This window comes from Cygnus olor, chromosome 16 (genome assembly GCF_009769625.2).
Source record: "Cygnus olor isolate bCygOlo1 chromosome 16, bCygOlo1.pri.v2, whole genome shotgun sequence".
NCBI lineage: Eukaryota > Metazoa > Chordata > Aves > Anseriformes > Anatidae > Cygnus > Cygnus olor.
The window spans coordinates 15993242-16013743 of record NC_049184.1 but is presented as its reverse complement, the minus strand read 5'-3'; positions in this window follow the sequence as shown (position 1 = coordinate 16013743).

The window sequence follows — 20502 nt, the reverse complement described above, 5'->3', positions numbered from 1 at the left end:
TGAGATGCTAAGCGGGCCAGGGGCTGGCAGGGAGGCAGTGCCCTGTCAGGCTGCTGAAGCTGATGCCTTTTGTCTCTGAGTTACTGGCTCACGTCAGGGCTGAGCTGGAAATGTCAGGGACTGCTGCAGGGTGACCGTGCAGAGTGGCAGATGGTCAATGATGGATTTGTCACTTCAGATTCAGTGAGTTTTTAAATATTCAGCAGAATCAGAGGTGACAGCTCATGGCAGCAGGCAGAATTTCTGTGTGTCTTGGTAAGACGTCCCAGTCCCCCAGGAGAGGAGCATGGCAGGACAAATGCTGGCACCCTGAGGTGGTGTCTGGAGATGCTGCTGCTGGGGGTGGTGTGGCACGGGGCCAAGGTTCTCTGCACTCCCTGCTGCTGGTGGCTCCTGAGCTGTGCGAGCATGAGGGTGGTGGGTGCCCACCCTTCCCCTGGCTGCTGCCAGCCACGCACCCACCCTGCTTTGTGAGCGGCAGCTGCCCTGGCAGGCCTCTTGGGTGCCGGGGGCTCTCGCGGCTCCGTGCAGTGATTTGGCATGCCTGAGCCAAGCGGCGCCAGATGCGTCCCGAGGAGAGCTCCAGCCAGCAGAGGTGTGTGGGAGGCCGGGGCAGTGGGGGCCGGGCAGGCAGTGCTGGGGGTGTGCCGAGCAGCCGGGTCACCAGGGGAAGGTCGGTGCGGCACGATGCAGCTGCAGAGCCTCCGAAGAGATGTGCCTCTGGACAGGGAACCTGGCTGCCTGTCAGGCACAGACAGATGCTCTGCAAATTCACTGTGGCAGTGGCATTATGCAGGAGTCGGCATTACTGTGGTGCTATGCAGAAGTTGGTAGGGCTGCTCGGGGCCAGAGAAGAGCAGGTTGTCAAGAAAGATTCTCCTTCAAGAGCTGCTGGCAGCAGCGCCGATCCAGCTGACTGCTATGGGGAGCAGTCACCAGCCGCTTTGCCCTCGAGATTAGGAGAGCCCAGTGACACAAGCTGTGTTGTGCAAATACTGCTTTGTGCCCAGCCAGGGTCATTGTGGGCTCCGTGGAGTAGGATGTGTGTTTGTGGACCACCCAGCGCATGCCCTGGCTGCCTGCAGTACCGTCTAGCTTTGCAGAGCTGACTCCTCTTTGTCGCTGTTGTCAACAGCTTGCACCCATCTTCTGTGTTGTCATCGTGATTGCAGCAGTTTCCACCAGGGCCAGGTCTGCAGCCCAAACTGGTGCCAAACTCCCCTTCCTCTGTTAGGTGCTTCTCTGATCAGCAAGCAGAAGGCAGCTTGCTGGCCAAACTCTCCTGGAAGAGCTGAGCTTGGCTCTGGATCCAGCCCACACTCAGAGCAATTTAATAGCAGGAGGAGGGGACGGGGAATTAATTCTTGTTGCTGCCACCCCTTCTGGGTGCAGCTCTGGGTGTGTGCAGCTGCCACATACTGTGATCTGCTGGGCAGGGGCAGCCGGGGGGTGGCAGGGGGGGAAACAGCTCCCTCCTTCTTGTGCACTTACAGATGCTTGAAATTCCTCGCCCTGTCTTCATTACTCATTGCATTAACTGTTTCTTGGCTATCAAACATCGAAACAACTGTGGTTTGCTCTGCCCAACAGGCTTTTCCCTTCTGCTGAAGGAAAAAGCCTGAAGATCTCACAGAACCCACAAACTATAAATCAAGGGCAAACTATAAGTCAAGGCCAGCCTCTTGGCTCCGGAGAGGCAGTGCAGGACTTTCTATCAGAGCTGAGGTGCCTGATGGTAATCCTCAGTCTGGGGCACCCTCAATCCTGAGGGACTTGGAAGGAGTTGCTGTGGGACTCTCAGGTGTGAAGTCAAGGCTTTGCCAGGCAGCACCAAAGCCAGCCTCAGGAGCAGAGCAGCAGTGTGCGGTGTGCCGCCTCCTGCAGCACCCCTGGGGACAGCCAAGCGGGCAGGGCCGCGGGCAGCTCTGCAGCGGCCAAGTGCCAGCCCCGCGGCGCTCCCCAGGGAGCAGCCAGGACATGCCCAGCGCGGGGCCACTGCAGCGCTTGCTGTGCCTCTGGGAGGGCGCTGCCTGCTGCAGCGGGGCATGCGGCTCCGGCTGGCTGTGAAGAGGTTAAATCTTCCTAATTGTTCAGTAAGACCTTCTCTAAGAATTTATCTACTTTCTGCCTTCCAAGAACATATGGATAAAATCCCCCTGAGCAGGACTTACATTTATAGCATCTATTACTGAGATCAAGGTTAATCCAGAGTAATCTAATGGGGTGAAAAGGACTTTATATAAATCTGTTTTAATCTACAGGACATGATAGCCTGACAGGGCCATCAGAAACCTCGCACGCTGCAGGCTGGGGTAGGGAGAGGTGCCAGGGTTGCTTGGGCAGTGCATGAGGGCTGCCTGCCTTGTGCAGTGCCACGGGGCTGCAGTGTGCCGAGGGGGGCCCTGCTGGCTGCCCCAGTGCACACAGAGCTCACGAGGATGCTGCAAGGCCCGTGCCTGCCTTCAGAGAGATTTACTGGCTCTGTCCCTGTGGGGTTGATGTGCCGCAGGACAGGAGTGCCGTAAACGCTCTTCCCGCTAAGTTATGAGCCATCCCTGGTAGGTGTAATTTATCTGCGCTTAGAGAAGTGTTGTTCAGCAAGAGAGACAGCAGGTGAACTTCACATGGCTCCTGGCACTGTGGCCGCATCCTGCCCATGTGCCCTGTGGCAAAGTTTGGCTGCTATATTGGGGTCTGTGCATGGGGAACTGCCAGACAGGGAGAGGGGAAGGGTTCCCCTACGGGACGTCATGCTGCGGTCCCTGCAGTGTCCCGCACCCTCTCTTAGCACTCTGATGCTGAGCTCTGCTCCTGCTTCCCTCCTTGCTGCCACCCCTGGGCTTGCAGCCCTGCTCCCTGCGCAGTGCCCAGGGCATGGGGATGTGCCAAGCTCCTGCTGCTGGCTGTGCCTGCTCCTGGAGCTGGGCTCCAGCACTGGGCAAGTGCCAGAGCGAATCCCAGGGACACAAGAGTCCAAATCAGACGGCTCTCCAGAGCGTGGCGTGTCGTTTTACATCTGCTCAGATGGAGACTGAGTTATCCAGGTCCCTGAGTCCCAGACCCGCCAGAAGACAGTATCTCAACTAAACGATGCAAAAATGATTTAATGGAGGGAACTAATCAAGGAATCCAAGAGAGACTGCTCACCAAGGGCTGATGCAAGATTCAATTAAACTGCAGCCTTTGTGGGCTCACCATTTTAATTTTCCACAAATTAGCTTAAAAAAGGTATGGAAATGAAGATATTAAATTTTTTTTTTAAGTCAAAAGGAAAAATCCTTTGAGGATTATGTTAGCTATTTCCCTTTAACAAACATCATTTCTATACTCATTTTGTTATTTTAATCGCGGCTGTTGAGATGTTGTTTCCATTCTGGCTCCAGTGTGTGTTCTCAGAACGAAATGGGGAAGGCTGTTACCACTTCCAGGAGCTGGCCCTGCAGTCTGCAGAGCTGGGTGCTGTGAGTGTACAGCCCGAGCAGCCCTGCTGCACACACACCATGCATAGTGCCAGCGTGGGACTGCCTGCTGTGCCTCCGAGGGAAGCCGGGCTTCCCGGCACCAGTGGACACAGCTCAGCCCTGCGGTGGGACCCGGTCTGCCTGGGGCCTGCAGGGCACAGATGTGGCTCCTGATGTGTGGGCGCATCCCTGGGGGCTGCAGGGGATATCCCCAGGGCCCACTGGCCACAGCCAGCCTGGCCCAGCGTGAGGACGAAGCTGTGTCCAGCCCTACCTGCACCCTATGCTGGGGTAGGGGGCTGCTTGGGGCTGCAACAGCTCTGGGCACATAGCTCCAGACGTACAAAGTCTGCTGAGAATTCACCTGTTCTTGCCCTCGGGCAGCTGGAGATAAACACAGGTAACCGTGCTGTGCGTCAGCTGCTATTTGTCTTCTGCAAGACTGCGCCTTGTGCCAAGGATCTCCCGTGGATAAGAACAGTGCTGTTATGGCAGTGTCTGTGCTGGACCTTCTGGCCTGGTGCAGCTCGGCTCTTTGCACCAGCTCTGTGGTGCAGACTGGGGCTGGCCAGAGGCTGATCCCAGCATGGGCACCTCAATGGCAGCTGGGGCTACCGGCTGCTCCACTGGGCTTGGCATGTTGGGGAGCCTGCTTTTCACCCCGAGGAGCAGCGTGTTCCCATCCCTGGGCTCACTGCTGCTCACCAAGAAATGAGCCCCCAGCGGTGTCAGCAGCTGTCCCAGGGGCCTCGGGCAGGATGGCAGTGGGGCAGGGCTGGGGAGGAACAGCCTCAGTTCCCCTGTGGCAGCACCGTCCAGCTCCTGCGTGACCTTCAGCGGGCAGCTCCTGGCAGCAGCTCCCTGCCCCTTCCCGCTGCGCCTTGTGAGCTGGAACAGAGCTTCATTTATCACTGTCTCTTTTAAAAGGTCCAATTTTTTCTGCGGGGTCACCTGGCTGCTTTGCCAGCAGCATCTCGTGCTGGCGTGGCTCTGCTGTGGCAACTGCAACTGCCAGCCCAGGACATGTCATCCCCATCCCGTAACCCTTAAGGGCCCCCTCTCTGTCCCCAAACAGTGCCTGGGGGGGCGCGGAGCACTTGGTGCAGGTGCCCTGGGGTAGCTGCTCCCCTCTGCCAGCACAGCCCAGCCCCGGAGGGGCTTGAGCAGAGCCCTGGTGCAGCGGTAGCTTGGGGGCAGTGGGGCTGATCCCCCGCGTGCCCTGCAGCTCCGTGAGCCTTGCTCCTGGCTGGGGGCTGTCTGCACCGTCCTGCAGGAGATGCTCCTGGAACAACAGGCTGCAAATTCCCTGTTTCGCCCCATTGCCCTGATTGGGCTGGCGGGAGGCTGTGGCGGGGACTCGGCCCCTCCACCCAGCCCCTCCCCACCCACTGCACACTGAATGGAACTCAATGCAGAATTAATTTGTCATATTGACACTGATCATTTATTATAGAGCAGAGTGGAGCCCATTCATTTGAACAGAAAACATTTCATCTTATCTCCTGCCTTTTCATGCCTCAGCTCTCACTCTTTAACCTTGGACAACGAGACTTTCATAATTTCTTCACTGACTCTATGGCTCCTTTAGATAAGAAACTTCTTTTTTAATCTTTCTTTCTATTGAATTTTAAACATGTTCCATTACAAAACCTGATGCACGTAACAACGTATTTCACCAGAATTAATGTGGCCACATTGTGCTGCGTGCTCCGGTCTGGGCAGGGCTGCCGTCCCGGTGGGGCTGAGGGCTGGGAGCAGCGGCTCTTGGGGACGGGGCCTGGGACGCAGCTGGGAGCGGGGCTGGCGTGGGGCTGTGGGGTTAGGGCTGCCTGCACCGGGGTTTACAGCAAGAGCGGACAGCCAGAAGTGCTGGAGAGGAAGACGCTGTCACAGAGCAATCGCTTCCAACAGGTCACATCTGCTCTGGCCCAGTCTGAGCCCGGGGAGCGTTTGCTGCTGGGGCACAGCTCTCGCACGGGGAGCGGTGTGACCGGGAGCCCCAGCAGCCCCCCCACGAGCCTCGGGCATGCAGGGCTGGGGCTGGCGCAGCGTGGGGCTGCCCGTGGCTGCAGAGGGACTGACGGCATCCCCAGCCTGCGTGGCCACTGCTCTGACAGTAAATAGCCCTGTCAGGGCCTCTACAAGGAGAGGCCAAGATTGCTTTCCAAGTGCAGGAGAGCTGCATAGATAAGGCTTTCACCTCCAAGGCTCTGCTGAAAAATTAGGGAAGGGAGGTGGGAGGGAGCAAATTGAGATAAATGAGTGTGCTCTGTGGCATCCTGCCCACAGGATGCTGAAATAAAAAATCAGTAAATAAAAAATCACCAGTCTTTATCTGGTCAGAGCCAGAATGGGCTGCGTGATAACTATAAAGGATGAGCATACTGCAAGAGCCTCAGAGAGGGACCTGCTGTCCCTCATCGCCACGCGGGAAGGTACATGCCGGGGCTGGTTAGCCAGCGAAATCGCTGCTGCGTGATGAGCACCAGGGCGGACAGCTCTGCTGCGGCGCTGCTGGGCCCGTCCCCACTGCAAGTGCCACGCTGGCTGCCACACTGGTCCCAGGCGGCTCTGGGAAGTGCTTGGCTCCTTCCTTGGCGTGAAATGCACTTTTCCAAGTCGTCCTTCACAGCAAGGGAAAAGGCAGATCAGATTCCGAATTAGCCTGCAAGAGCCGTGTTCCCGTCTCCCTTATCTAACTCACTGTAACAAGCTCTTTGCATTTATTCTACCAAATGTGCTGCAGAATTGCGTTACAGCTCATGGCTGCGAGCCATCTGTGGAGAGAAATCCAGTTATACCTTGTATAATAAGTTCCTGACAATCTTACAGAGGACTCCAGGTCATAAAAGTCTCCCAGTTTTATCGCCAGTAACAGACACGGAGAGAAATTAAGTTGTCTTATCAAATTTAGATAATATATATCCCTCTGGAGTGGAAGGTTTCTGATGGATCTTTTACAGTATTAGAACATTTAGAGGGGTGAATAAAAATGCACAGCAAGGGTGGGAGAGCACTGGGGAGCAGAAAGCTGTGGGGGTACCCAGAGAGCCGAGGTCCAGGAGCTGTGAGGCAGAGTCAGGTGTTGGGAAGCCCTCCAAATGCAGGACAAGAAAAAGGGTATTTTCGCAGGCAGGAGCAGTGCTGAGGCTTGGGCTCTCCTCCCATCACGCTTACCTCGAGCACTTGCATGCCATCTATTTATGAAAGCAGTAACCTCCAGTGGTCCTGATTTGCAGACTCCTTCCCTGCTGCCTCATGCACTAGTCATGATGGGAAGGAGCCACGGGATGTTTGCTTAGTTTCTAGGTCCCTGAGCATGGTGAAAACCGGCACCCAAGGCCTGCAGGGAGGCTGGCACTGGCTGCTTCTGCAGCGTGTCCTTCCCTGGGGCACGTCAGCTTCAGGTACTGCGCTGAGTCCCCCGCCACTCCGCGCTGCAAGGTGGCACTGGCAGGAGGAGGTCCCTGTCCCCTCCCGGCCCTGCTCTGTGCCCTCAGAGGGACAGCCTCCCGCACAGCAACCCATCTCGCTTGTCCTGCAGCTGCTGGCAGGCAGAGCTCTGCTCCGTCCAGGCATTCATTTCCAGCTGCCCGGAGGAGGGTCTCCTGCCCACCTTGTCACCTCGGCTTGGCCAGGTCCATGCCCCACGTGCCTCTGCCACCCGGCCGCAGCCACAGGGGCTGTGGGCTGCCCGTGGAGACAGCACTGATGGCTTGGGAGGGCTGGGATCCTCCACGCACCTGCTCTTTGTTCAATATTTAGTTTTCTATAAAAGCAGAGTGCAGTAGTCATGGTAATAAAGCAGGCAGGCCCAGCATCGATGGCATGCCATTTATTAAGAGCTGTTCAGTCTCAGGCACTGGGAATGCGGACGCATCTCTCCCCTGAGATTCCTGTGCTAATAAAAAAGTGAATCCTCACTTACTGATCTCTGTATTTTTAAACAGCAGATACTCTGTCTTTTCCCTTTTTACTCACTTTTTAAAAATCTATTTTGCCCTTCAGTGCAGAATTATCTCTGTTTAGCACCTTCGTTACTTTAATCACAATTAGCTTTCCCACTCCATTAATAAGACTCTAAATGGTGCTAGATCATGGGAACGGGCCTTCACAGACATCCCACCCCGCCAGGTTTGATGCCCGGTGTCTCTGGCTGCCAGCCAGCGGTGCTCCCCGTGCCCTGCCCCAGGGCTGCGTGCCCAGGGCCGGGCGTCTGCGGGGCCGGACCCTGTGCTGCGCACCTCTGGGACGCATCCAGCCCTGCTCCCCTGGCAAGGCAGCCCAGCCCAGGCTGCGGGGAGCGGCCGGTGGTGCGTGCATGGCACATGGGGCTGGAGCCCTTCCCACAGGAGCAGGGATGCTAGGAATTAGGATTTAACCACAAGAGTGGGTCAACAGCCTGCCTCGCCTCCCCAGATCTTTTCTTTCAGAGTATTTGGTGAACAATGCATGCAGAAGGCCTTTTATTTTTGTGTAGAAATGTGTGTCTAATGAATTAGCCACGGATTGGAACCTAACATGGGTAATTTACACTGAACATTCGCTCGCTCAGAATCATCCATCAATTTCTTACCACATTAAAATCGACAACCCACTCTGGGAGTGCCTGGCTGGTGCTGCACCCTGTGTCTCCCTCTCCAGGAGCATCCCTGGGTACAATGGGACGTGCAGGGCAGGCTCTGCAGAGGCCAGGATGCTTTGCTTTGCACCAGACCTGAACCCTCTGCCCACTGGACACGGGTGCTGCAGGGCAGTGCTCGGTCAGGGGACGAGACCCCCCCCATGGGCTGCCCATGAGGGGAGCAGAAATGAGGCCTGGGCAGCCCCCAGGGCTATCAGCCTGAAAGGGCCAGATGGACGACTGGGCATGCAGCCCCTGCCTGTGGGGTGTGGAGGAGAGGGGGGATCGGCTGCATCCCCCCTGCTGCTCCCATGGGCTGGGACTGGTGCAGAGGGATCCTGGTTACCAGCGTGGCCCTTGGCATGCCCTCCCCAAAAGCAGCAGGGCAGGAGATGTCCCAAGGCAGACTGACTGAGGAGCAAAGCTCTGGCCCTAAAGCCAAGCACAGACTGGTGCCAGCAGCGGGGAGCCCTGCCTCTGGCTTGGCCCCTACCCACGTGCTGAGCCTCTCACTGAAACTGCTTTGGCTGGATGCAACACGGTGCTGCTTTGCTGGTCTGGGGACCAGGGGCCAGAGCTGAAGGAGGACCCTGTCATGGGGAGCTGCAGCAGCAGAGCTGGGTTGTGATGGTGTGGGCAGGGACATGGCGTGGGGGAGCTCTGGGGCACGGGGCAGTGCCTGGGGCTCGTGTGGGGCCGTACCAGGGCGCCACAAGCCAGAGCACCCTGCTCTGGGGCTGCAGGGATGCTCAGAAGGGAAGGATCATGCAGGGGATCCTTCAGAGCGAACCTAATTGTTGAGATAACTGCTGACTGTGGAGTGTGTGGACAAAAAATATAGTAGATGAGGTCAGTCATAATTGGTAAATATTTGTCTATCTAATCAAAAGGCCTTTTAATTAACAATTTGTTTCTTGCAACTGGTTTAATTTTTTTCTTAAGAACTTCTGCAGGAAGTCAATTAGACCTAACAGATGGTGAAGAACATCCCAGCATCAGCACATCCTGCCATCTGCCACCAGTGGAGAGCAGGATGGCCCTGCCAGGCCCACACCCCATGACAGCCCCCCCTGCGGGGACAGGGCCTGCGGGGCTGCTCGGACCCATGCCCCGTCCCCAGCAATGCGCTCAGGGAGGTTCCATGTGCACCACCACCGCTGCAGGCGCAGGGGGCGAGCGGAGGGGCTGGGACCAGATGAGCCCCATGCACTGGTGCTTTTGGGGCTGCAGTTCTGCCCCAGGCGGTTTTGCCTCTCTCTGGCCAGCACTCGTGTGACCCAGCACCAAGAGACTGTCAGGCACCAGGGTCAGCTCTGTGCCCTGCTGTGCCTCGGTGTGCCTCTGCCTGCAGCCGCAGCTACATCCCTGGCAGCACCAGTGGCTCACATGGCGTGGGGAAGGTGCAGCTCGCGCTGTCTGCAGGCTGTGCTCAGCCAGCCGGACACCTCGGCCTCGTGCTCCTGCAGGGCTGCCTGGCACCCCCAGCAATCTGTCCATGCACGGCTGGCACAGCGCACGAGGTCCATCAGACCTCCTCCCCATGCGCACGTGCCCCTGCTCTCTCCTTGCCCTTCCTTCACCCTTGACAGGCAAGTCAGTATCTCCGCAGGTGAGCTGGCAGCGCCGCACCTGCTGCTCTCCACAATCAGGAGATTGCTTTGCACAAGAGGCATCTGATGCATCTCTTCCTCAATCAGCTGCTCTTCACGCCCAGCTCCGTGCCACTCACTGCTGATTGCCCTTTGTTTCCTGCAAGGCCGTGCTCCGCGGTGGTCTGTGTAGAGGGACCGTGGTGCTCCCACAGCAGGTGTGGCACTGCTCCCGGTGTGGCTCTGCCCTCTTCTTCCCGTGTCCCCCATGGCTCCTAGCAGGGAAAGGCACTGGGGCTCTCTGGGGACTCATCGTGGGCAGGCTAGAGGAGAGGTGTTGGCTCACCCAGAGATGTGAGCCCAGCCAAGGCGAGTGGTGCCACTGGGCCCCGGACACTGCTGGGACACTGGCCTTGTCCCCACGCAGTGCAGGGCCCTGCTGATATGCCCAGTCTGGCTCAGCCCAGCCCTTTCCCCATGGGAAGCTCTGCCCTCAGGGCAGGGAGTGGGTGCTCGAGGCCGTCCTGCAGCAGGCAGGGGCGGGCGGCGCCGGCAGCAGCGCCCATGGAGCTGGCACAGCACGGGACAGGGCACTCGCTCCTAGCAGCAGCGCTGGAACACGGCCAAGGTGGCAGGGAGTAGCGCACCTAAATCTCTCCTGCCAGTCCCTCCAGAGATGTCCCCCTTTATTCACAACTGCTTTTTAATTGCCTTTTGTCAATTACAGCGAGATGGATCGGGTTCCTCAGGGAGGCAGTAATTAGCGCGGGGATGAATGCCGAGGCAGCCAAGCTCCCTCTTCACACAGCAATGGTGATTTGTAAACCTGTCACCAAGCCACTGAACTTGGCTCGGCATGAGCAGCTCCCTCTTCTGCAGCATGCTGGGTGCACGGTGCGGGTGCTCATGTCCAACCGTGCTGCCCAGCAGTCAGCAGGGCTCTCCCCGGCTGTTCCCTGCGAGGAGCCTCACGCCTCCCCACTGCGTGTGGGGCTGGAGTGCTCCTCCACGGGGCGCGGGATGCTGGCAGGGTCTGACAGCGAGAGCCCTGCAGACGGGCATGCCGTGCAGGAGGCGAGGAGAGGGGCCGAGTGCCAGGCAGACCGGGGCTGCAGGAGCTGCTCTGGGTGGGGCACAGTGGCACTGCTCCTGCCAGGCAGAATTAACACCTACGACTTTCAGTTGGCTGTGGCCAGCTCCCTAATTAGGTTTGGTGACAATGGCAATTAGTCAGCCTGCTTCCCAGTGCAGTGCCTGGGACCTGCAGGGCCCTCTGAGCAAGCCTCTGCTCCCCGTGCAGCCATTCCAGGCACCCTGCCCTGCCTGCCGCTGCCGGCCTCCAGGCCAGCTGCCCATGCTCCTGGTGGTCTCACTCACCGGTCAGCCACGGCACAGCCCAGGCAGCGGTCACATTGCCTGCACCCAGACATGCAGCCTGCCAGGGACTCACTCTTTCCCAGCTGGGCACTTGGTGACATCGCCCACGTGCACCGGCAGCACATTCCTGGTTCCAGTGCTGCACAGCACTTGGGCACCAGGGGAATGTGGCCACCAGCCGTGGGCCACGATCAGGCTGCTAGGACAAGCCAGCGGCCCTTACAAGCCCAAAGGATGCTGCAGCTGGTAGCATCGCCCAGACAGCACTGGGATGGGGCCAGCCTGCAGCTGTGCTCCCAGGGAGAGGAGCTGCCATGCTCAGCAGCACCACAGCACTCAGCACTTCAGCCTCAGACCCCCGGCCCCATCCTCCCAGAGCGAGGTCGAGCTCTGTGGAGCCAGGATGATGGGACAGGTGGGGATGGCCTGCCCTGTGCACTGCCTGCACTATTGGCTGCGGAGCTGGGAGAGCCCTGGCAATTCAGGGCACAGCCAAGGCTTCCACAAAGGCCAGCAGAGGGGAGGCAGCAGAAGAGCCCCCGGCGCAGGCTGCGCTGGCCCCATGGGCTAGGAAGGAGGTGGCTGCAGGATGAGTCCGGTTCCCACGCGGGGTTTGCCCTGCCCCAGCTGCAGCATTTGCCCTTCCTGTCCTGGGGCTGCCGTCAGCCACTGCTGCTCTCCCTGACTCCCTTCCACCCTCCTACTCTGCTTCATGGCTTTTGTCTAATTCCCTGTGCCCCTCTCCTATTTTTCTTCTTGACAGAAGAAGCAGGCTCATGCATCTAGAGACTCTACAGCCCTTTCTTGTAGCTGTAGATTAAATTTCCTTGCTCAGCGTCTGCTGGCCGCAGGCTGAGCCAGTGTGCATGGGTATACTCCCCATCCCCAGGAGGAGAGGCTCTGTGCAGAGCCACAGGGACATCCCTGCTGGCTGCATGGGCGTGCAGGGCAGGGCCGAGCAGAGCAGAGCCCTGCCAGGCCACCAGGCCCCAGCTGTGGGAGAAGAGAAGGGACAAGCCTTGTGTGAGCCTAGCAGCCAAACTCTGCCAAGCATCCCCTAGCTCCTGCTTCCCTTGCTCTGCTCTGTCCTTGACCCCGGGGAGGGCGCAGCATGCGGAGGGAGCCTGCCTGCTCTAATTAAACCATGTTTGCCAACTCCCATGGTAAGCATCACTAATTATAATTAGGGAAAGCAGAGCTGCCTTCCCTGCCTCCTGGAGACGTGAACAAGCTCCCTGCATGCTGACCAGCCTTGGAGGGCACTGAAGGCTGGTATGCAGCACTGTGTGGCAGCCTGGGGCCAGGACGTGCCTAGCAGAGCCCCAGGGGCAGCAGGGCGACAGCCCTACTGGGGCCCTTGACCCTGGGGTGCCCGGCCTGGGGTGCCATGGGGGGCTGGCACCGACCCCTCCATCCACGTGCGGTGTGACTGCCGCCCCACTGCCTCGGCACGCTCTCTTCATGCTTGAACCACTGGCCTAACGATTTCACGTTTTTCCCCATTTTCCTGTATTATTATTTGTCGTTGTTCCTGTTGCAGTTCAGTGACCATGAATTATTGAATGTCTGCTCGTTCCGTAACTCTTTACTTCCACATCAGCACACTGCAGCCTCGCAGCCTGTGCAGGATGGATGCCTGTGCTGTTCCCAGCCTGGCTGCCCCACGGCTCCCCTGCCCCACAGCTCCCCTGCCCCACTGCACGAGGGGCCGTGCCCGTGGGGTGGTGAGGTGCGTCTCCCCAGCTGAGCTTTGCCAGCCAGGGCGCTCCCTACGGGCTGGGGAGCACCAGGAGCTGCTCGGCCCAGAGGAGCCCTGGAGTAAGATACGGGTGGCACTGGGCCCCACCAGGGGCCTTGCGAGCAGCAGGGACAGCTGGCCGGGGGCTGCCTTGTGCCTTGACCAGGTGTGACCCAAGCCATCACGTGCACATGGGGCTTATCGGGGCAGTGCTCAGCACTTCCCTCGCAGGTGATAAAAGGGGAGCAGCTTTTGCTGCTGCCTCCCCTGCAGCTCAGTCTGAGGTCAGGAAGCACAAAAGCTGCGATGGGCACCTCTCAGGCCGGTGCCCAGCCTGTTCCCCTGCGCAGGGGGCGCTGAGGCTGGCGGGCAGCGCTCCGCAGGGCTGCACCCCCGGGGCTGGGTAGGGGACGTGCTGGCTCCGTGCTGCTGCTGAGGACCCAGGGGAACTGTGGGTGCCTGGCGCACCGGCTCCCTGCCGCCATCCGTGCCTTCGCTGTGCCGGTGCCACGTGCCGTGGCTGCCAGACCTGCACCGGTGAGTGCGCTCGTGCTGGCCCCGCTGCTGGCAGGAGGCCCCAGCCGGCCCTGCAGGGTCCCTGCACCGCTCCGGGTCAGGATGTGCTGGTGCTCCCTCAGCTGCGCGGTGCTGCAGCTGCGCCGGGGCCTTTGCAGGAGCGAGGAGGCTCTCAGCCGGGTGATGGACACCCACGGAGGGCTCGGGCAGAGCCTGGCGGTGCGTGGGGCTGTGGGCCAGGGCAGCACCAGCAGTGGTGTGGGGAGGGCGAGGGGTCCCGGAGATGCTCGTCCTGCCTGGCGGCACTGGGCTCTGCCAGGGCCAAGCAGGAACTGAACTCCCCGCTGTTGCAGTTGGCAGCACTGGGGGCATCTTCTGTGGTTGAAGGGGAGCCCACGGGTCCCCTGAGGATGAGGGTGCTGTCAGTGCCAGGCTGAGCTGCGCCTGCGGTGCTGCTGGCTGGAGTCAGTCTTAGCAGTGCTGGGTGGTTGGGTTGTGCTGTGGCCGGGAGCTGGCTGCCACTTCAGCCCTGAAAAGCTGCTGCTTTCTCCACGGTGCTTTTGTGCTTAGGGCAGAGCTGAGAAATCTCTGCTGGTATTGTGGGATTTCACAGGAATGAAGAATAAAGTCTCTGAACTCCCTACAGCTGCATTTTCTGAGCATTGCAACACTCTGATACCTCTGAAACGCTATTAAGCACCTGGTGCTGGGTTGTCTTTGCAACCGTGTGTCCTAAATAAATCCCTTCCCCATGCTGAGCTGTGCTAATGGCCTATTGTTAAATGGCCAGCCAACACACTATAAGATGAAGTCATTATTTTTTCCAGTCATACCAGCAAAAAAAAAAAAAAAATCTCCCCAGTATCTTTCTCATAAGATGAGGCTGAAATTGGGAAGGTGCAAATCCCCATGCAGTGCAGTCACTCTGGTGCAAGCCTGCTGCCCCTGAGCATGGGATGCTGCGTAGGTGCTGCTGGGGGCTGTCCTTGCAGGTGGGTGACCCTGCTGCCTCCCAGCATCCGCTCTCCTGCAAATTGCTGCCTGCAGCACGAAGCGGGGCGCTGGGACAGCCTGGTGCTGGCTCTAAGGGCTGCACCAGCCTGTGTGTGCCTGGCCCTTCACACACGCATGTGAGAGGTGCAGCCTCCAGCCTGTGCCCTGGCTTGGCTGCTCTCTCCCTGCTATCTGGCATCCGTGTGCTCTCTGTCTGTGCTGCCATCTTGTACGTAAGTGGGCTCCCTGGGAGACTCGCTCCATTTTTTTCCTTTAACCTTGAAATGCAATTTCCTCCCCAAAATACCCCTTTTCCTGTAAACAACATCTCTTTAGTGAGATTACAGCAAAAATCCCAGAGCTACTGGGTCCTGGTCGCTTTATCACCCGGTGAGCCCCATCCGTCACAGCTGCGCGTGTGTTCGCGGTGCCCCGCCCTTGCTGCCGGGTGATGGTCCTTTCATCATTTTTACAGATTTATTTTACAATAATTTAATTTCATCCTCAGCCCTGGGAAGACGAATTGGCCCCTGATGTGACTGGGGATTCAGAGCCAGTCTCATAAATTTGCTGCCTCTACACAAAGCTCTTTCTGGAGTCCCCACCGCAGCCACGAATGAGAGTCTTTAAACAACGAGGGACAGGCTGTAAATCTCGCGGGCGCTGGCAGAGGGGCTTGCAGCTCCCCGGGCCTCGGCCGGGTTCTGCAGCCCTGGGAGGGGGCATGAGGGCAGGCAGGGCTCCGCAGGCAGCTCCAGCCCCTCTGTGGCCGCTGCTCCCCACGAGCTGCTCCCCACGGCTGCCTGGCAGCCAGCACCGGGGCTCTGGCAGGGCGCAGCCAGCTGGGGGCTGCCTCTGCCTGCGTGTGCCTGGCTCCGGAGCTGCGTGGGGCCAGGTGTGGGCTCTGGAGCGACGCTGCCAGCCCCGCCGCAGAGCCTGCACCCGCTGCCTCACGTCCGCGCTCTCCGCGTGCGGGACTTTCACCATGCTTTTGCTGCGAAAGGCTTGCCAATGTAATTAAACTCGAGTGACTCCCCTGCCCCCAGGCACAGCCCCTCATTTCCCTTTGATTTATTATGTCTTCTTAATTTATTTAAATGAGTCTCGGTGTTTGCACAGGCTGGGAGGGTGCTGGCGGGAGCTCTAATTGGTGGAGCGAAGGGAAGGCGGCAGGAGGAACCCCGTGGGGGCTCGGGGCTGCTGCCCAGGCTGGGCGGACACGGCCGCGCTCCTGGTGCCCTGCAGCCTCCTGGGCATGGCGGGGGCTGCAGGAAGGCACGGGGGCACGGCAGGGGGGCTGCAGCCAGACCCCTCGCTGCGCTGGGCTCCCGGTGCTGGGGACAGTGCCCTGGGCTCTGCCTCAGCGGGGCAGTGAGAGGCGAGGCTGGGTGGGCTCAGGGCATCTCCACGGGCAGCGGCTGCCCTGGCTGCGAGCAGGCAAAGGCCAGGGGTGGCAGAGCCCTGGGAGGGGGGAGTCCTGCTTGGACCCACTCCCGGTGCGTGTGGGGCGAGGGCCAGCGGTCAGTCTGAGCTCGTGGCTGGAGGAGGCTCATCGCTCTCCCTCCGTTCTTTCCTCCTCCCCCCGCAGGCCTGTGCTGGGGTTCCCAAGGGCTGGCCCCCTGCCCGCCAAGCGCCTGCACAGCCTCGCGCCCGCTGGGCTCCACAGCTGCCAGCCTCGCTGTCCCCGCTCTGTGTTTGCTCAGCTGATTATTCCCGTCTCAGCGTAGTACCTTGCACTTGTCCCTGTTGAATTTCATCCTATTTTTTCCAGTCCGTTTCTCCAATTTGTCAAGATCATTTCGAATTCTAATCCTGTCTTCCAAGATACTTGTAGTCCCTCCCAGCTTTGTGTCATTTGCAAATTTAATAAGCACTTTCTCTATTCCATCATCCAGGTCCTTATTGAAAACATTGAGCAAACCAGAACCAGGGTGAACCCTTGGCCATCCAGGCAGTGCAGCACCCGCCCCTTTCACCATGCTTGCTGTCCAAATTGTGCCTGGAGAAGCCAGAGCGTTGCCACATTGGCTGTGCATCGCTGTGTCCCCCAGCTCACATGGGAGCTGTCACGTTTGCAGCCCCGCAGGGATACTGGGGATCACGGTGTGCTGTTGGGTGTGCAGGTCCCTGGCCCGCGATGGGGATGGGGGAGGCATGGAGGGGCAGGGGCCTGTCCCCAGGAGGGCCACAGCCAGTGGTGCCAACACCTGAGGGGGTGCAGGGCATGGCCAATTGAGGCTGCCCTTGCCCCGGGGCTGAGGGCAGCAGCCCGCGTCCTTTTTGGCTGGGTGTGTGTTCCCCCCGGCCCTGCAGTTTCCTTGTGCTGAGGCTCCTGCCTCGGGGCTGGGGCTGCTCCGCTGGGCTGTGCGACAGGTGCCTGGAACAGAAAGCTGCTCCGCCAGCCTCAGGAGCAGCACCTCTGTGTGCCACCATCAGACATCGCTTTTCTTTAATTGATTGTAAAAAGCAATTTACACAGCACAAACTGCTGCCTATGCCAAGCTCTGTGTGTCCAGGCATAGCTTAATTTCACAGCAAGATCTCAAATGCAATGAATGGCCTTTCCCATCGCCAGCCCGTGTCCAAGCCAAGAGCCTTGCTAGCTCTGTGGGCTGCACGGAGCAGCCCGGAAATGGCTCTCATGCTGCCCCATAGAGCGCGCGGCTCCGCAGGCCGGCTCTCCCCATGGCTGCAGCTGCCCTGCTGGCACTTCCCTGACTGGTGCTGCCTGGGCTCAGCTCGGCACAGCCAGACCCACCAGGGCCCCAGCCCACTCCCTCCGTGCTGCGAGTCAGCACAGGCTGTGCTGCGGGCATCCCCTGCGATGCTGCCTCCGCGCAGCTCTCAGTGTCCTGGCAGGGCCGGCCCAGAGCTGGCTCTCCCGTGCTGGCTCCTTTCACGTCAGAGTTATAATTTCATGGCCAGGGTCTAGGAGGTTTGTACACACAGATGCATTAGTTCTGCATTTAGTGATACTTGAATAATTGGTGTCACATCAATTAGATTGGTTCTTGGATACCGCAGTGATAAGTGCTGTGCAAAAGCCTCTGGGCTGCAGGACTGGCGGAGTGCTGGTGGCGAGTGAGGCTGGCAGGGGTGGCTGAGGGGAGGCTGGTGGCAGCGGCAGGCCAGGGGCTGGCAGGCGCCGTGGGGGCGGTGGGGTCGGGGGCTCGTGAGGAGCCGCTGCGCCGGGGCGCGCCGTGGGCAGGGGGCCCTCGCTGCATGGCATGGAGGTGCCGGCATGTCCCCGGGGAGGTGCTGCTGACCTCCCACGCCTCCGAGCACCTTCCCAGGAGCACTGTGACCCAGCCATCCCATCACGGTGCTGCTCTGTGTCAAGTCACACGCTGGGTACCTGCTCGGTGTCATCTGCTGCTTCCCTCCACCCTCTGTGCTGCCTGTGGCATGCTGCTGGGGTCAGAGCCGCACACACGGTGCTGCCCGCCCTGCCGGGAGATGGGGAGGAGGCTCCGCTGGGCCTGGGGCAGCACGGAGAACCCCAGCGCTCACGTGCCCGCGATACAGATTGGCGCTGTCAGTGCTATCCCCGCTGCGCATTGTAGGCAGAGGTAATTTGCAGATGACAAATATCCCCGACAGTAAATATTTTTCCCACCCTCATCTTTCTACAAGCAGATAAGGTGGCAGCACTGTGGCAATATAGTTCCTGGAGGGAGACAAACTCTTTGGCAGTCTTAAAAGTCTATTGTGTCCCCGCAATTATTTATAGATAAACTGAAGAAAGCCAATGAGCGCAGAATGGAGCTGCACAGCTGCATTTGTTATGATGATGATGATGTTATCGCTCCCTCACACCCACACAGTGCATGGAAACTCGCTGCTGGCAGCAATCAAATCCCCGTCCAGCACGAGGCAGGACAGGCCGGAGGTTTTGCTCCCACAAACCACAGCAGCGGTCTCCTCGCTGCAGAGCCGTTTTGCCCCGCAGAGGCCCACCAGCGCAGCTCCTCCAGTGGTTTCCCACCCCCATGCCGAGCTGGGGGGCCCAGTGCTGCCTGCGGGGAGCATGGGGCTGGCTGCTCCCCACCGGCCCATGCAGCAGGGGAGGGCCCGGAGGCCGGCGAGCCCATCGGCTTTCCTGCACTACTGCTGGGGACAGAAACGGGCGTGTTTGAAGGAAGTTCTGGGGGGGATCTGGGATTACAATGATGTGTCAGGGAAATGATGGAGATCACTGCTAATTAGTGCATTTCACCAGCCTGTGGAGCAGAGACACTGGGGAGTGAGAACTATGCTGCCTCCTGTGCGGGAAGGGGGTTGGGAGTCACCGCGCTCTCCTGGTTCGATGAGTTCGTGGAGCTGCTTCTGAGCACCTTGGGAGCCTGCAGAGAGGGGACAGGGCCTGGCAGGGCTGGACCCACCCCAGGGAAGGGCCGCAAAATTGGATCCCTGGGTCCTGGCACGGCGCCGACTGGCTCCCGCTGGCCCCTCAACATTGGCTTCGGCATGAGCACGGCTTTGGTGTGACCACAGCCCTGGCATGGCCGTGGCCCCGGGGCTGTTGCTCACAGCATCCCCCATGAGAACCCAGCTGGGTGCAGCACGCGGGGGGGTGGCCATGGCCGTGCGCTGTGCAGGGGTGCTAGTATCGCACCAACAGCACTGGTGTCCAGCAGTGGTGTGCATTGCTGTCGAGTGCTCATCTCAGTGTCTGTAGCATCACTGTCCTGGAAAGCGTTGGGGATGAGCTCTCCAGCTGCAGAGAGCATCAGAGACAGCGACTGGGGGCCCTTAACTGGACTGGAGAATGGGATGATTTTTCATTGCTTCCTCGTAATAAGAGGACAGAAGTAAGTGACTAGTACAGTTCGTTCACTCGGTAAAGATTTATACAATCACTTCATCCAGTAATTGGTATTCTGGGGAGAGAGGGAGCTGCAGCTCCAGCATCCGCCTCTATTTGTTTTCTCTCTGTCTTTCTCTCTTTCTCTCCCCTTTTCAGAATGAGTAATTCTGTCCCTCACAATCCCATTTAAACAGAGCATTTGCAGAGTGAATAATTAGTTACATTCAATTAGGTCTCACGCGCTCTCCCTTCTCACTTTGGGGGACAGACGCACTAATGAGATGGCACATGTCTGACATGCGGGAGCAGGCATTAAACACGCTGCGTGCCAGCGGGGAGAGGTCAGCCCTGGGGGAGGCAGGGAGCCAGGGCCAGCCGGCTGCTGTGGGGCAGCTGTGGGGAAACAGTTCTTTGGGGGGTGTTTGGGGCCAAAAGCTCTGTGTTTGGGGCCAACGGCTCTGCGTCTGTCTAGTCTGATGCCAGCACTCTGTGGTGGCAGTGCCAGCAGGAACTGGGGCCACATCTGTCCCCAGGGCAGGGTGTTCACTGGGCTGGTGCCAAGGAGATGCTGGCACTGCTGGCAGCACGGAGCCCTGAGTGGGAGAGCTGCTGACATGCTTTTATCTCCCTTATTAAACCTAACATTAGGTTTTAAGAGGAGCCTTAAATAACGTGCCTCTGCCTTTACAGTAAAAGCTGCTCCGAGTTCCAGCTGCTCCTGGCTCTGGGATTTATGGCCCTTCTTACGCCATGCTGCAGTCAGGTGGCGGTGGCCACGGGCTCCAGCCGTTCCCCGGTACCTGCAGGCCCCCCTGGCCTTGCCGCTGCCCTCAGCCTCGCAGGGAGCGCACCCAGGCTCGGCGTGTGCCGCATGGAGGCTGGGTTTGGGCACAGGGGCCCCGGCAGGCGTTAGGCACGGATGCTGGCGGATCTTCCCTTCCCTCCTCCCGCAGGGGCAGCGGTTCCCGGCGCGCCAGGCCCGGGAGCACCGGTACCAGGAGCACCGGCGCCGGGAGCACCGGTCGGCGTGAACGGGGGGGGCTGGAGGGGCCGGCACAGGCTGCAGGCCGTGCCGCTCACGCACAGCGGGAGAGCGATTAACGTTTAAATACCGGCTTTTTGTCAACGGTGCGGCGGCGAACAACCGCGCGTGACTGCTCCCAGCCTAACGCAGCGGCAGAGCCGGGATCCGCGGGGGGCGCGGGGCCGGGACCGCGACCCCGCCGCCGGCCGGGGCTGGAAGCCCCCGAGCTCCGGGAACCGGGCCGGGAGCCCCCGCCCCCGCGGGGGGCGCTCGGCCGCCGCCTGCCCCGCCCCGCCCGGTGCCGGTGCCGGTGGCGGTGGCGCAGCTCCATCTCCTGGCGGCGCGGCGGCCCCGCACCCGCCCGGCCGCTGCC